The sequence below is a fragment of the Gambusia affinis genome, linkage group LG24 (assembly GCF_019740435.1).
Source record: "Gambusia affinis linkage group LG24, SWU_Gaff_1.0, whole genome shotgun sequence".
Lineage (NCBI taxonomy): Eukaryota > Metazoa > Chordata > Actinopteri > Cyprinodontiformes > Poeciliidae > Gambusia > Gambusia affinis.
In genome coordinates, this window is record NC_057891.1 from 6,932,719 (window position 1) to 6,945,592 (window position 12,874).

The window sequence follows — 12,874 nt, forward strand, 5'->3', positions numbered from 1 at the left end:
TTAAGTAAATATTGGCTGAAAATGTCCCGAGCCATTTTGATGCAGTCACTTTGTTCAGTATTATAACCGCCAACAGCATTCTTGAAGGAAAGAAAGCAGCAGTAAGGCTTAAAAAAATCTTTCAAACAAAGCCTGGAATGGTAAAGTTTTATAGAGCTGTGATTAGTTTGGGCTTGGCACTGAGGGATCCTTAAGGCATTATTGACCAAAGAGAGTAGATTGACGGAATTCAGATGAAAACACTTTAAACCAATTTGTTTGTTCTTATGCATTCACAGACTCACACAAATTGAAACAGGCAGCCGAGAGAGGGTGAAATGCCTCTAACCATACCGTAGGTGACACTGTTGAACCGTGCAGGGAGGTGACTGAGTACAAAGCTAAAGAAGAGAGACGGGGGGGAAGGAGGAAAAAAATTGTGGGGATGCTGGGGAGAAAAGTGTATATGATTTTACAAAAGTCTATGTTGTTTACTTTTTCCATCGTCACTTTGTGCCGCAGGACTGCCAGAGCTGTCACAGTATGTTAACGACTAGTCTGCCATGCTGGCACCTCAGCAATGTCAGTACCAATAGTCTTCAGTGGGGGGCAATACAAAACTGATTAGAGGAATGCTTTAGTGCTGTTCCACCTCCTCTTCACTGCAGTTTCTGCCTATGCACAGAATTTATCTTTGGAACTGATCACAAGCTGATATTTATAGCATGTTGTTTTCATACCTATTTATACATTAATATGATATTACCCAGCATGCATCCTTTGACAGGTATAATGCAAATAATGTATGAAATATTCTTCTTAGCCCCCTACCATGCTTATTTTCCTGAGAATGAATTTGCTTCAACCTGACTACTCCAGTTTAGGCAAGAGTTTAATGAAAAACATGTTTTCACAAGCATATCTCAATGTTTCTTGCCTTTTTTGATGTCAGTGTCTCCATGCTTGTGTTTGGAACATAACTTAAAAGTTTTGTTGCGAGCTAAATCTGGGAATAACCTCACGCCCCACTTTCTGTGCTCTAGTTGCAACAGTGAGGGGGAAAAAAAGATCACAAATATATGTTTGAATGTGCCCTGTGAGATTGATTTAATAAAACAAACTGAGCAGGAGGAATAAGCGTTTTATTTCTGCCACTTAAAAAAATGCTGGATTTCAATTTAGAGTGACCCAGGATTGTAATTCCTACTTCAGGGAGCACTTAACTGCATTTTTATGACCTGGAACTGGAAAAATTCAACTTCCAAGTACAAACTGCACACTCCAGGGGCTTAAGTCCACAAGCCACTTGCTGGTAAAAGCCAAACAAAGCCACCTCAAATGGAGTAAAACTTTCTTAATGTTAGATTTGTGCCATTTGTTTTGTCAAATAAAACTGGATTTCTGCTTTAAATGCAGCATGTTTTTTGAAGATTTAAAAGTAGCTGTAAAATTTGAATTTTAAACTATTAAGGTCGGAATCATTTTATTTCTGTTCCATAAAGCTGCTGCTAGCTAAGATTTGGGAGTTAGAATGCCTTACTTGCTACAGTAATGCAAACCAAAACAAGGAATTTCTCAGAATTTTCAATTATTCAAGCAACAAAAAATGGAAAATGTTCACAAATTTTGAGTCTAAATGTGAAGTATTATGTGTAATACTTTACATTTATGGAAACAATAAAAGTTCAAATAAATGGTCAATTTTTCCCCCCCTACTGTGTGCAATATTTTACGTCCAGAGTAGCCATTTTGAATTTAAACTTGGACTAGGTTGGGGACCAACAACTTTGCAAGTGGGAATTTTGATTATAGAAATCCATGCAAAAATTGGTGAAACAGCTTATTTTAGTATTTTTTTTTAACATAGGTTTTAAAAAATGAGTTCATCCAAACAGAGCATATCTGCTACAAATTATATTTCTTGGGACTTTACAATTAGGCCCAGTTTCTGACTATATAAGGTTAATTCAAATAAGTACAGGACAATTATAAAGTCTGATTTAAATCCAGTTGTATCACTTGATTGATCACTTGAATTTCAACTTCAGCAAAAAAAAAAAAAAGAAAGAAAAGAAATTAATTGATTTTTTTTTCTTTCACTAAAGTATCCATTAGCCTCTTTTTTAGAGATGGCAGTAAAAACTTCTAAAATGTGTCTCAATTTCAACCACAGGGTTAAAACTGAGAAATATGAACCCGTCAGTTTCTAAGTCTGTTCCTTTGTCTTTATAGAAATGGCAAAACTGTTGCCATTTGTCGTAGTTACTTTGAGAAAAATCTTCTATAAAACCTCTTATCCATAAATTCCAACACAACGTTTGGTGTAATGTACATCTTCATCTAGCATTTGTTGTTTTGCTTGTAATCTACAGGTTACCTGACAAACAAATGTTCACTCGAACAACAGAACCATGGAGTTTTTCAGAAATTAAAACCTCTTTCAATTTTTGATCTCACTTCCAGTTTATATCTGGGCCGCCTCCCTCCCACAAAGTCTGGGCCCCACTTCTTAAATCTTTCATTAAATGTGGATCCAGGAAGGTAGCGGCTTTCCCTTCCACTCACAGTTTAGGCTGGAATAAAATTTTAATGGGCACCCTTTTATTTTCTAAAAACTGATTTGACAGAAGCACAATGTGGGCAAAAACAGGCGGGACTGAGCTTGTGTTTGTTAAAAGGGAATGCCTGGGATGGGTTTACAGTGCACATAATAAATGCTTGCATATTGCATTTAATGTGGTTTGCATGTTTAATTGCTATTAACTAGTGGAAAGAGGGACTTTTAGCCTTTTATATTTTTCATAATTGTCTAGGTAAACTGAGTGGAAAAGCCAAATCTTGGCAGTAATTACAGTAAATACACTAAAGCTACATAACCTTGGTATGAATTTAAAAACAAAAGCAAACATGTGTGCAGGGATCCATTTTGTGATTTGATGGGAGCAACTGTGGCAGTCCGCGATGTAGATACAAGAAGTAGGTCATTCCCATTGACCTGGCTCACATAATCAGTGTACACTGTGTGTGTCACTTCATGATCTCGGCGTTCCAATTCTCTCTCCATCTCGCTCAGCTCGGAGGAGACGGAAAAATATAGCGGAGCACACGGCAGAATGATAGAAGAGGGCAAAGGCATCTAATTCAGAGGGTAAACATATCTGGCTGTCAACGTTCATAATGTCATGTCTCAGGACTAAAACAAACTTTGCCCAGAGAAAATCGATGGGACAGATTTAACTGTACACAAACTGTACACTTCCTTGCAAAGAAAAGTAACGATTTAAGTGTTGGGTTGTTGAATTAAGCGCACCACTTGCCCCTAAATGTAACCTACTTCCAGAATGAAGATGCACTAAAAGAACTGTCACTAAATAATTCATGTTTCTTTTTCTAAATACCAAATAATTCAGCTCTTGATGTGCATCGTTGAGTCAACTGTACTCCTCTGTCTCTTCCAACCTTTCACCCTTTCGACACCTAGTTTCCATCAATCTCTCGAAGAATTCAATAGATCCCACAACTGTTTACTGGATTTGTAGAGGAAATCGGAGGGGTGGAGGGGAAATAACATAATCTGCCTCCATAGCAGCAGTGGGTGGCTAATGCCAGATTAACCCTTGATCCCACTTCATGCTTGAGAACCAGTTAGCTTTACAAGAGGTCGCGCAATCCGGACCCAAGCTACAAAAAATGTGACATACTAATTGATTTCTACAGGAAAGGTTTTATTCCAAAACTCCATGCACTTCTAATCACGTGGAAAGCCTGATCCTAAATTTTTTCCCCCAAAGCATTTCTTATAGAAAGTTGGTGGCATTTCTTGCAGTATAGGCTAGAGGAACTTATTTCTATACAGTCTGCAGTCTTGCTTGCACATATTGTAAAATAAGTCCAATTGGGACACAAGATGAGGAAATGTATTTTGGAAAGGAACATGCCCAGAGTGAAAACTAACGAGGTCCAAAGTGGAGTTTTAGATGAGGGATCAAAAGCTTTTAGCTTTAGATGTCAAACTCGGCAGAGAATTGGATGTCTTTCATCTCTTCCACCTTTTTTCCTCTCCATCTTGGCCTCCCTTTGCTTTTCCTCTGTTGTATGATTCTTCATTTCCAGGTCTTATAACGTTACCAACACTAAAAATAGCCAAATGCTACACCAGCACTTGTGTTTTCAGTTCTCAGGAACCCTGCCACGTTTTTATCCCTAATCCGCTTCCTGCCACACCGGCTGTGACCAATCCAGGCCTTTCATGGTCAGAAGTGGCCAGTCACACTTTAACAGGATTGGTTGGTCATAGTCTGGGATGCAGAGGCTATTAGTGATGATAATGGAGGGAGACGTTTGTGATTGTTTGTGCATAGCAAGGTCTGTCTGGGATCTCACTTGTGTGACCCAGATTAGCCTCAGTGGTACAGCTAAAAAATTCAATGCAATGTTTGTGGGGCAGGAGATTATAGGAGACATGAAACAAGTCTGGTGTTGACAATATGTTTGATTGGGAGGTTTGATGTTCACTGGCATTAACAAAGAGATTCACGAGGCAATAAAGTAAACATGTTTGTTTTGTACACTTCCTAAATATTGAGCCATATGCTTCAGGAAAGAATATTAGGATTACTTCTGTAATCCTAACAAAATTTTGGAATAACGTCCACTCTAAAGGTCCGCTTCCTCACAGAGGGTGTGATGGTCCCACCTAAGATTGCCAAGTACTTGATTTAATCCATTTTGTCCTCATCCCCCTGCAGGTTTGCAGTGCCAGAAGACTCTAAAGCTGGCCCAGAGCATCACTGAGTCCCTTTCTTTTCCTTCAGAGATGCCAGTTCACAAAGTTTCCATTCTATTTTCTTTCAGTTTTGATTAATCGCTCCACGGAACAGAACCCCAAAACCTTTTTAGTTATTCTTATTTTGCGGTGAGCAAATTGGAACTGACAGTTCCTGTGCTTTTGGGTCTGTAGTAGTGCATTTCCTGAGTTTAAGCATTGAGCCCTTTAGCATTCAGTATTTGCCTTATGCATCTGCTGCCAAAAAGTCTTTCTGAATCTTATTTGCAGTCAATCGAGGTAGCCACCTGTCTCCTCCGCAGTCTGATGACAGCAGATGATCGTTTCGTCTATGTCCCACCAGGTGGTGCAGCCACAATTCCTTTAACTGTCAATTGTGATCTATGCTTCCAATTATACTTGTAGGAACATTCAGGGCCTTGGATTTATTGTATCCTCTTAGAATTTCTCTTGACTTGACAGATATCAAACATCCAATAAAATGACAGTCCAGGTATTTATAGTGTTCTGTCTCAAATACACAAATACAACCAATGACTTCTTGCATCACTTGTGCCTGAGACCACAACTGATTTGCAGATATTCACTTTTAAGGCCAATCTGGAGGGTTGACCAATTTATAGAGAAATTACACTCCTTAAACTAGACTTTTGAGGTGAATTTAAACTATTTTGGGTTATCTTGTTCATTGTATACACCTGAACAGTTTTAATTTAGCCAATAAACTAAATTTTGCAGTAGGAGTTCAACCATTTTCAGTAGAGCTGTTTTGTGGAAATGATGTCTTGTTCTGAAAATATGCATTTAGACTTTTCCTTTGCCTAACACTCTACCTGCGTCACAATCCAGCTTTGGGATTTGCTCTCTTCTGCTTGCATTTAACGTGAGATAAACTGTGTTTAGGAAATAGGGGAGAAACCAACAGAACAGAAACCTCACCGCACACTTTTAAGAGTTGGTTGAAGTTTTCTTCCATCACCACAATTACTCAGTAATGCTTTGATGAAAGTGATAATGTAGCACTCATTCCCAGAAAGTTATCTTGGCTGCTTTGATTGGCTAATAAAATGTTTTGAAAGATCTGTGTGGCATGAGTATGCATGAGCAGAGTGTTGGAAGGGGATGAGGCCAGCACATGTGGCTCGTGTCACGCAACATACATTTGATGTAAACTGTTCAGGGTGAATGAGAATGAAGCAGTAATCTTTGCTACTAAGTGAAATTCATTTGGCATTATTTCAAGTGAAGTTTGGTTCTTTCAGGATGTGATAAATCTTGGTGGGGTTCTGATTTTGATCTCTGCTAGAGTGAATTTTTAGAAGAAGGCCAAGAACAGAGCGTATTCTAATAACTTTGAAGAACTGGACTGTTCTTCAAAGTTGGTAGTTGGTTTTTTCTCATAATGTTCCTTATGAGAAAAAAATGGAAAAGTGTCAAATGTAGCCAGACTGGTATGAAGTAAAACTAGATTAAAACTCCAAACATAAAAGTCTTTGAGACTATATTTCTTACATTGATGCAACTTAAGGTGCAAATGACTCTAAAGGTGGGAATCTGACTGGTTTTAATGAATTTGGACTTATTTTGGTAATCTCTGCACAGAAAAGTTTGGGTCCCAAACTGCAGTCTGAAAATAGTTAGTTGAAACTGAGTTATTTTAATCTTGCAAGTTTAGCTTGTTTGTCCAAACCTGTTGAGGTTAATGTTATCTAATAGAGTGTAAAGACAATTTAGCTTATGAAAAAAATGTTTGCAAGAATTCTGTGAAGTAGAGTAAAAATGTCACAAATTACAAACTGTTCTTAAAAAACAGCCTGCAATCACTTCTAAAACCAGTGAGTTGGATGCTAACTTGAGTTTCAGTAGTGAGTAGCTCTGTATGGCAATATTGTTTTTCTTCTTTCTTCCATATGATTAACTTGCTTATCACTGATATATATATATATATATATATATATATATATATATATATATATATATATAAATGCTGCCATATAAACAAAGTGGTGAAGACTTTATTATGATTTAGTATATCCTGTTTTTATCTGCTAACTTGACAGTGTATATAGAAAAGGAATTCCCCAATGCTACACCTGCATATAATGATCAATAGCAGCAAGCTACAATCAGTCTGTGTTGAAAAATATATACATTTTTTTCTTTCTTTTCTATTTTGGAAGAACAAAATTAGGCAATGATGATGTAAAATCTCACCCACAAAACTAACACGACAAACATGTGTTAAATATCAATGCCATTATCTCACTGTATCTGCAGACTTTATTTTATCACCTATATTTCAGACTTTTTAAGCAGCATAAATCACTCGTACTTCCAATTTGTTAAGTTTTTGGAAATGTTGTTGCCAAAATCTCATAATTAACACCAATTGTGTTAATATGTGTGTTCAACCAGGACAGGGAAGAAAAAGAGACATTATTTGCTTGTTTTCCTTAGTGCCCTTTAGCTTAGCTACCAGGTATTGCTCCATAGACTTAGACATAAAAGTATATTCCAGGTGAGTGACCCCTGTCAACAACAGAGAATAACTACTTTGTATTTTATATCACAAGTTTTAAACACAGATTGTGGGAATTGAGCTTAAAGCTAATGCTATAATTTTCAAAATCTGGTTTTGTCAATGCCATGCCACTCAGTCTCACACCTCTGAGTAGAGCAAGGTTAAATTTCTAAAATTTCGCATTCCCTCTCTCAGGTATTGATTTTACTGCACTACAGCGTCATTCCCACTTGTCAAAAACATACAGTGAGTTGAATGCAGGAGAATAAAGGTATATCTTGAACAAACTAACAATGGTTTGAGTTGGGTTTATTAGCATCAGAGCAGCCCAAGTGTGCACAAACTGCTTCTTTTGTCCAAAGATTTGAATTTTTTATTTTTTATTTTATTTATTTTTTTGCTGCACATCAAGTATTTGGCAGGCTTGCCATTGTTGGAGTGTCTCTTCTTAGAGTGTTTAATAATTCGTAGCAGAAAAGGCCTGGACCAACCAGATCTTTACTACCAGTTGCAAAAAGAACAAGATGCTTTTTAAAAGCAGCTGTTTGTTAATTGAAAAACAATTGGTTGTAATTTTGTTCATGTTTATATTGTTTGCTCCTGCAAAAAATTGGTTGTACTTGTTGTTCCAACTTGTTGTTCAGGGAACAGCATCTTGTCTTTCTCTCGTTGAATTGTTTACTACCTTTTGTACATAATGAAATGTTGAGCACTTTAAATTCTAAGGACCCAATTAGGCCTAAAACAACACAGATTCTTGGTCTACAACTCAAAAGGTTTCCATAATTTTATAGTGATTATTCTCATTGATCTTTGAAACATTGGCTGCTGGTAATACCACAACTTTGTTGCATTTGAAGGAAAATGCACATCTAGTAAATAGCACTCAGCCTTGCCTTTCCTTCAATTTAACATTTCAGAATACATCATTTGATCACCACATAGGCCCAAATAAAGCTGCCACAGCTTTATTTGGGCATTTAAGAAAAATTCCTTACTACTTAGACGATGCTTATACCACACATATGCACCACTGTGACAAAATTTGCTGATGCATATAGTTTTTTTACCAGTTCTAGTTTGTCATTAGATGTTTTTTTTTGTTTTGTTTGTTTTTTGTTTTTCATTTCAGACCATTTTTTTTTTAGTATTATTCTCACTGTTGAATTTCTTGATCTGCAATTCAATAGCACATCTTCCATTATATAAATTACCCTCCCACCCTATAAGGATGTCTAAAAAGCCTTACAGACCCTCTGTTGTTGCAATGGCATAAAAAGAAAATAAAACTTTTAATCTCTGAATATGAAACTGAATTTTGTATGAATGTATTTCCAACATCTATTGACACAATTTATTTTATTTTTTTTTTAATTTATTTATTTTTTTGCTTTTACTTGCCAAATAAATTATAAGTTGTTTCAATTGTGTATGACTGTGTTGTGAAAAACAGAAGTCCATTTCTCTTGGCCTTTATTCAAAATGGAAAAACAAAAGGCCAATCTGGTAAGGCAGCCATTTGTTTTAACGCATATCATACTGTATTGCATGCACTGCTCTGCAGCTTACTGTGGAGAGTTCTTCCAACTTTAGAATAAAAAGCTGAAGGGCCTACTTATCCCCACCACAGGACTACTGAATAAACCAGTTGGACCCATTGTCTCACTTCTGGAAGTTACCATGACGACATTACTCATTTTACTTGGTTGGTGATTAAAAAACCCACTGGAGTGGATAAAATGAAGTGAATTGGAGAGGAATGAGACTAAAAATCTTGCATTTGAGCGTGTTCACCCCCATTTCAAGGATGTTTAGATAGCAATTAACAGTTCTGCGTCCCTCCAGCGTTGACTAGGCATTTGACTTTGAAGATTAAAATAAGCATTTAGAGTGATAAGCATTCCATTAGTTTTACCTCCCTGTTTATCACGTTAGCCACACATTGGTGAGATAAAGAGATATTTTTGGTAGAAATGCTATCAGCAATAGGGCGTTTTTTCCTCATTATCAAAGCAACAATGATCAAAGTTACAGCCTTGATTCTAAATAAGATAGAGTAACTTAGCCTTTAGATAAGTTTGCATAAACTGCATGAAGAGTCCCGTAAGGAATAGAAGCAAATTTAAAAGGCTGTGTTTGAGATAATTGTCTGCAAAGTTCCCACGGTCCATATCCAGGTGGGGCAGGGAGGGGGAAGAGACGGATCTGAGTGCCGCTCTGCTTCTCTCTGAAGGCTGCCCAGGCTGACAATGTCTCACTGAGACATGTTGGTGGAAACAGGAAAAGAAACAGGAACACTACTGTCGTTGCTATATTGGTCGACGTTCTAACCTCTTCAAACCAAACATCCCACAAAGCTTTTTTTTTTTTTTTTCTTCTTGGATTTAGTCTTTGTTCATTGAGACATGCTCAAAAGCAACAATTTTCTCAGTCTCTCTGATTCGTTGCAGGTGAGACTGATGAGTGGTAGCACCAAGCTTGTGTTGCCCAGCTGACACACACTCAGCACAGAAGACACGCGTGCAGCGAGGCGCACCAAACACGCCTCAGCACAGAGCGTCCGACTTTCTTTGAGGCTAATATTCTGCACAATCAAGTGGGCTGTACTCTACATAAATGTAATATAAATAATCCCACACATACGTAATTACATATTCACATGAACAGATGCACTCAGTCTCAGGTTGCATTTAAATTAGGTCAAACAATTCAAAGACTAAAACAAAAAATAATAATAATTTGCAAAACCAGAGTTTAAGCACAAACAATATATGTAACCCCTCCTTCTTCAAATGTGTGATCTGAGTTTTGAGAGACCACACAGATGAAACTGGGTCACAAAACCCAGAATCAAACTCCACCCCAAAATCAAAAGTATCACCAGAAATTGGGTAATCGGGGTTGAATTAAGTTGTCAAGACGCTGACAGACTGCGGAGCCGTATAGAGTCGAGAGAAATGACTCACACCTCCTGTGATGAAAGCAGACTTTGTGTTGTACATATGTTCAGCAACTGTTTCTGTAGAAGTTCCTCCTGGTCTACGGAGCTGAATGGTTAAGTTCTAAAGCCAGCACTCTGTTATTATCATTCTTGTAAACCTGCCACTTCTCCTGAGTTCCACTGAGAATACAGTCAGGAGGGTTATAGCATGAGGGAAACCCCCCAGGGACTTCCAAACTTCAGCAAAAGATCACAAACTGCCCATTGTGAAAAAACCCACACAACCTCTTCTGCTCTTACCTTCCACATGATTAAAATCCCATCATCCAAAAACAAAGTGAAAAAGACGGGAAGATGGAGAGCTGTAGAGGGAGACTGGCAGCTCTCTTTTGCTCTATCTCACGCTCTCTCTCTCCTCTCTCTCTTCTCTGTGGGATGCAGGAAGGTTGACGGTGGCGGCTAAAACAGCAGCGAGGAGAAATCCCAGGAGGCAGTGAGGATGTGAGTATGTCTCTGTGGCTGTGTCATCACCTCTCATGACATGTTTCCTCCTATGCCTGTGTAAGCTTTTCCATCCAGACCCAGAGAGAGAGAGAGAGAGAGACGGGACAAACTAGTGCACCGCCCCCTCACTGTTCCCCCTCCTCCTTCCCCCTTCAGTCTGTTCATTCCCTGCTCCCTGTTTTACTGTATTCAAATGTGCCAGTGAGCTGCCCTGCCTTTAAATAGGCCAATCACTGGCTTCAGAGAGGTGAACTCTGATCTGGCGATGTGCTTGCGACATGATGTGCCTGCCTGCTGATTTTATTTCATTTTTTAATCCGTCTGCTTCCATGGAAACTTGTGTGGATATGCGGATGTAGCACATTTAGGCACTCTTGAAAGCCAGGTACAGACCAATGACATTTGCCTGACTTTGGACGAAAAGTCAATGGATAAATAGGACGCTCTAAATTAAGAACAAACTGGATTCTAGAGAGTTGCTAACTTTTGCAAGCCTTCAAAATGTTTACTCCTAAACTGTCAAATTAAAACAGAGCACACTCAGGCCTCTCTAATTGTGAACGGAAAAATATTAGCGAAACATAAACGCAGTCTTTATTTTTAAATCAGGATGATTATATTGATTGCAAATAGCCTTCTGTCTTCTGGACTGTGCTATGCAAAAGACCTTGGTTTATTTCATGTCACCTGCCATGATAAACAGGCTGGTTTTTGTTTATGTAAGGCAACAAATTTTATTGCTCTTGATAAACAGAAAGATTTAAGCATAGCCACTTCCTTTGAAAAAAGAACTGACTGCTTGAATTGCTGTAAAAGATGCATCATCTTGCTCTCTGTATGTGCAGTTAAATTGCCACACAGATTTGAGTTTATGGTTTATATACAAATTAAAGAGTAATTTAACATTTGAACAGCTTTTTCTTTTCATCTCTGTTTTTGATTTCAGATCAAGATAGTTATGTTCATTTACATGTTGTCTCTTTTATTTGAAAGAACAAAAGTGACCAAATTGGGTCTCCAGTGCACAACTCGATCAATATCATACCTGCTTTCAGGACCTTGTAAACCTAACAACCTAGAAACTTACAAAGCTCGGTGTTTAGGTCAAGCTGGATGAAATGCCGCTTGGGATCTGAACTGTGCTAAAAACTAAAATTCTGGCGTCATTTGTTCTGACACCACTGTAAATCTGATGTATACAATCAACAGGTCACACATCCATTGAACAAATTCTTTAAAAAATATATTTTTATCAAGAAAACATCTGTATACTGATAACTTAATAGGCTTCAAGATGGGACTGACACAGATGCTGTGTTCTCTGTTTGGTAGAACCTCCTGCTTTTGGTCGGCCAGATGCTCAACTCTTTCATCTTTAAACAATGCAAATACAAATTGTGACTGACGTGTATTAATATTTATAGATTTGAAATGTGATAATACATCTTCAAGTTCACAGCAGACCCATTAAACTCAGATTACAACCAGCTGCAATGAGGTTTATGTTTGGGAGACTCGAAGCAAGATCAAGTTATGATTTTATGCATCAAGATGAATGGTATTTTGGGAATGTTTTTTTTTTATTTTTTTTTTTATATTGAACAAATTAATAAACTGAGAGCTGACATGACTTAAGCTGTTGAAGTGAAAACAAATTGAGAAATAAAAAGATGCACAGCTTTGTCAAATAAAGCTGTCTTCAGATTCGAAATAAATAGAAGCCATAAAAGGAGTCACCCCCTCATCAGTAAAACAAATCTCCCACTAGAGTTTTTCCCATTGTTTCCCTGACGTCACTGTGGCTCTCCCTCCACCTTAAAACCTCAGCTGTTTTGGCTGCTACTCATGACTCTTCCTCACTGTTTTTTTTTTCTATGGCCTACAAGAAAAGCTGCTTAAAATAATCTCCAAGATGCAAGTCGGCAAGCTGCACACTATGACTGCAGTGTTTTGTTGAATATCCCAGACATTAATCAGCTATATGATTGGACATCACAGCTCTCTTCATCCTGGGCATTGCACAAAACAACAAGCAAAATGAATAAAAACAATCTGCTTAAATCTTTTATTTTGAGGTTTGCAGCTCATGTGTTACAAAAGCATTTAAGCCGGGAGCACATCGGTTGCTGAATAATGAATAATC

General features: G+C 37.8%; 1 protein-coding gene across 1 annotated transcript in view; it reads right to left on the reverse strand.

The window, feature by feature from the left end:
* Positions 1 to 10,790, reverse strand: part of LOC122827172 (E3 ubiquitin-protein ligase Midline-1-like) — a 32,026-nt gene extending 21,236 nt beyond the window's left edge. The window contains exon 1 of the mRNA XM_044109804.1: positions 10,528 to 10,790. The gene's annotated coding sequence lies outside the window, so the exon portion shown is untranslated. The remainder of the gene's footprint in view (positions 1 to 10,527) is intronic.
* Between the last annotated feature and the right edge of the window lie 2,084 nt (positions 10,791 to 12,874).